Here is a 4,983-nt window from a genome sequence, read left to right on the forward strand (position 1 = left end):
GATATTCTTGCAAGAGTAAAGCATATAGATGTTTGAATTTGTCTACTCACAAAGTCATAGAAAGTGCACATGTGAAAGTTGATGAGTTTGTAGAAAGGACTAAAGAAGAAAGAAAAATGGAACCAGAAGACTACATGAGATTTGTTCTCATTGAACCAGATACAGTGCCAGATACATCTGTCAATCAGGAATCTTCTACTCCTAAGTCTTTAATAGTCGAGTTGCAAGAAGTTCAAACCAAGTTACAAGAACCCAAGTCACAATCTAATGCTATTGAGCCAATTCCTACCAAGTCTTAAGGACCTGAGCAATAAACAGATCAGCAAGAACCTAAAGTTGAAGTGCAAGAGGACGATATTGCAATTTATTCAAAAGACAAGGAGCTTGTATTAGCCAAGTATGTTAGGAGACATCATGCACCAAATCAGATCATTGGAGACAAATTTGAAGGTACTATGACAAGGAGCTTGTAGTAGCCAAGTATGTTAGGAGACATCATGCACCAAATCAGATCATTGGAGACAAATTTGAAGGTACTATGACGAGAAGTATGCTAAAAGGTGCTTATTTACTTGCTGATTTTGAACCTAGAAGTGTTAAAGATGCATTTAAAAATGAAAGTTGGATTGAGGCTATGAATGAAGAGATATAGAAAATGGAGAAAAACAAAACATGGATTCTTGTATCCAGGCCTAAAGATAAAAATGTGATTGGAACTAACTGGGTATTCAAAAATAAGTTGAATTAAGATGGTAAGGTGTCAAGGAACAAAGCTAGACTAGTATGTAAAGGATACTCTCAAGAAGAAGGAATAGACTATGGAGAGATTTTTTCTCCTACAAAAAGATTGGAAGATGTCAGGACCCTACTTGCATATGCTACATGCAAAGGATTTAAGGTTTATCAGATGGATGTCAAATCAACATTTCTCAATGGTATATTGGATGAAGAAGTCTACATTGAGAAGCCTAAAGGTTTTTTTGATCTAGACAAGAAGGACATGGTCTATAAATTACACAAAGCATTGTATGGTCTGAAACAAGCCCCTAGAGCATGGTATGAAAGATTGCATAACTATCTTATTTAGATTGGTTTTCAGAGAACTAATGATAACAATAACTTGTACATCAAGGAAGGACCAGATAATTAAAAAAAAATTGGTAGAAATATTTGTGGACAATACTTTGTTTATAGGAAATGATGATCTATGCAAAGAGTTTTCAAAACAAATGAACAAGGAATTTGAGATGTCAATGTTTAGTAAGATCAAATTCTTTGTTGGTCTTCAAATTTAGCAGAGTAAGAATGGCATCTACATCACTCAATCTAAATACATCAAGGAGATACTGAATTTTTTTGGGATGGAAGATTGTAAACTAGTTGGGATTCCTATGTGCACTGGTCTAAAGCTTACCAAGAATGATGAATCAAAGGAGGTAGATCAAACATTGTATAGATCTATAATTAGAAAGTTGCAGTATGTAGTTTATGCAAGGTTAGATATTGCTCTAGCAGTTGGTATTGTAGCAAGATTTTTAGCAAAACCAAGAGAAAATCGCATGATGGCAATCAAAAGGATCATGAGATACATGAAAGAAACTAAAGATTATGGATTATGATACAAATTTGGAGGTAATCTAAATTTGAAAGTGTTTATTGATGTAGATTGGGTAGGAAACATTAATGATAGAAAGAGTACAAGTGGAGGAGCATTCTTTCTTAGAAAGAGGTTGGTTTCTTGGACAAGTAAGAAGGAAAATTACACATCCCAATCTATAGCAGAAGTAGAGTATGTTACAACAATAGTAAATTATTCTAATATTGTTTGGTTCAAACAATTATTGGAAGGCATGAAGGTGGAAATCAAATAACCTATTGTTATGTTTTGTGAAAATACAAGTGCAATCAACATATCTAAAAATCTAGTGATGCATTCAAAAATCGAGCACATTGCAATAAAGTATCGCTTTGTTAGAGAATTGGTGTAGGATAAAGAGACCAAATTGGAATATGTCCATACAAAAGAAAAAATTGCTGACATATTCACCAAACCATTACCTAAGGATTCATTCTTGTATCTAAGAGGTAAGTTAGGGGTCATTCCCCTATCTAAAGCTCCCTAAAATGAAGTTTTAGTGATGCATCAATAGGTACCAAGTTGAAGATCTTTCAGTTGATGTAATATAGTAGTGAAAATATTGCATATGCATTAGTACATAAGGCACATTGCTATTCATTTGATTTATGTTCTCTTTGGCATGTGTTGTCAAAGAGGGAGAGTATACTATCATAAGCTTTCTGAAATTTAAATTTGTTTGTGAAGAGTTTGATGTTTGTAAAGAAGCTATGAAATTCCTTCATAGAGGGAGATTGTTGTATTAGAGAAGTTTCTAGAATAAAATCTAAGAGGAAGAAATGTTCTATCAGAAATGACTTATTTTCAAATTTCATATTCTATGACATGTTGTGTTTCCATCAATGCCAAAGAGGGAGATTGTTGGATACAATTGTTCAATTGTGTGTTGTCTTTGATGTTACACAAATGTCATATTAGTTATTAGACACTGTCTACCGAGATCAGTTGGTCAAAAAAGAAAAAGAAAAAGTCTACCAAGCTCAGATGGTTAGCAAAAAAAATTATAGAGTCTACCAAGCTCACTCAGGCATTGAAGGATTCTGTGGTAGAAGTCAATTTCTACCGAGCTCACAAGGTCAGTGAAGGAAAGTTAGCGTCTACCAATTTCACTTGGTCTCCAAAGAATTTTGCAGAGTTCACAGTGTTTACCAAGCTTCATTTGGTTAACACTGGAGATCATTTCTAGAGTAGTGTGTACCGAGCAGGGTCAACCAATGAAGGATTTCATTATTTTGGGAAATAAAGTTTAATTGTTTCATGTAATGTTTGTAGCTAACTGATGTAGTGATTATTGATAATTGTAACTTGTAAATGAGCTGACTTGACAATTTTTATGGTTTAAATAAAAGGTCAAGTTGTGAATTCAAATGTATGAATGGATGAGTGAGCTTGCAAGTGAGTTAATTGTGTAAGTGTGAGAGAATTTTAAAGAAGGATCAAATATCCTTGAGGAGCAACAAAGTTGTATTTGATCAGAGAGGATCTAGTGAAGTAGAGTAGAGATCTATAACAGTAAATTTTAGTTTCATCTAATTCAGGTCACTTATTGTTACTTTCTCACCATTGTAGTAGTAATTCCTAAATCTCCTAATAGAGTTGGTTTAACAACCATTTTGTAAATCCTTTAACAAGGTGGATAGTTCCATTGAATTGTTCTAAAGTCTTGTAGCAAGGCCACTCTTAGTAGGGTGATTAAATCCTCTAACAATGTTACACCTAATAGTGTGTTTTGTAGCCTTTAACAGGGTTGGCTCCTAATAGGGCTCACTTCAGAAGAGTGAAAATTTGTAGCTAGTCACTTGGTGGTTTTTCTCATATTGGGTTTTCACAATAAATTTGGTGTCTATTGTGTTCATGTTATTTCCTTTTGCATGCATGTTAATAATTGTGAATGCTTAAATATTAGTAATAAGTTAATACATAGTATATCTACTGAGTTGCAACATTTTTTCTATTTGGCTACCGAGTGACAATAGTAAGTAGTTATTTAAGACATCTAAGGGATCTGTGGAATTATTTTTGTGGTAACTGATTCACCCCCTCCTCAATTACTTCATCTATATTTCTAACAAAGAGATCTCATAGTGAGTGTTGACACTGAAGAGTTCAACAAACTAAGCCTAAGAGTAAGAAGACAAGAAGAGGAAGTGGAAAGAGTGGCAAGGTACCTCAATGGGTTGGGACAAGGGATCCAAGATGAGATAAGTGTGATGGCCCCTGGTAGTATGCATAAATGCTTTCAACTAGCCTTGAGGGCATAAGAGAAGGATAGGAGAAGACATGATTCACAAAAAAGAGGCAAAGATAATAGAGGTTTTAGAGGCAAGGGTAACTTTGGCAGAGGAAAAAGGACCAAGTAGACCAGGTCAAACTCAAAATAATAAAAACAATGGGGGTAATCAAAACATTAACACATTTTAGAGAGGGGGATATAGAGGAAGAGGACCACCTAGAGGTAGGTTTCAATCCCAAGATAGAGGCAATTCAGTTTTCACTAGAAAATGCTATAATTTCAATCAAGTAGGTCATACCATGGGTAGATGTCTTGAAAATGGTTCTATATCGATCGTGGGAGAGAGGAGAACTCAATTAGTGTAGGAAGAAGATAGTCAAAGTCTCACTTCACCAATTTCTAAGGCAAGGATATAATTGGATGGAGAGAATCTCATGTTGACAAGAACATTGTTGAAGGTTCCTAATGTTTTGTGGAACCACCTTAAAGAAAGAGTTTTTTAAAACTACTTTTAGTTCACATGGGAAGATCTGAATGGTGATAGTAGACTCTAGCTCCACAAATAAAATAGTGTCAATTGAGATGATGGACAAGCTAAAGCTTAGGAGAATACCTCACACCACACCATACAAAGTGTCATGGTTGAGCAAGGGACAACACAACATTGTGGATGAACAAACCTTGGTGGATATTGAAATAGGGGAGAGAAAGATAAGGTACTATGTGATATAATGCCAATGGATTCTTGTCATCTCTTGTTAGGATGTACATGGAAATATGATGTGAAGGCAATTCATGATGGAGAGAAAAACAATTGTGTAATTACTAAACAAGTAAAGAAATATTAGATGGATCCTTTGGTAGAATCTAGTGAAGAAAAACATGTGGGACCAAGTGTGATGAGTAGAAAAGAGTTCCTTAAGGTTATGAAGAAGGAGAAAGTAGTTTGTTGTGTAGTGGTAGTGAAGCCTAGAGAGGAAACCTAGGGGAAGGTGAAGATACCTCAAGAAGTACAACAACTATTGGAGAAGTATAATGAAATGGTGGATAATGGAATATCTAATTTCTTACCACCTACGAGGGATGTGAGTCATCAAATAGATCTCATACTAGG

This window comes from Cupressus sempervirens, chromosome 11, assembly GCF_028749045.1.
Source record: "Cupressus sempervirens isolate cs-2001-9-10 chromosome 11, ASM2874904v1, whole genome shotgun sequence".
Classification (NCBI taxonomy): domain Eukaryota; kingdom Viridiplantae; phylum Streptophyta; class Pinopsida; order Cupressales; family Cupressaceae; genus Cupressus; species Cupressus sempervirens.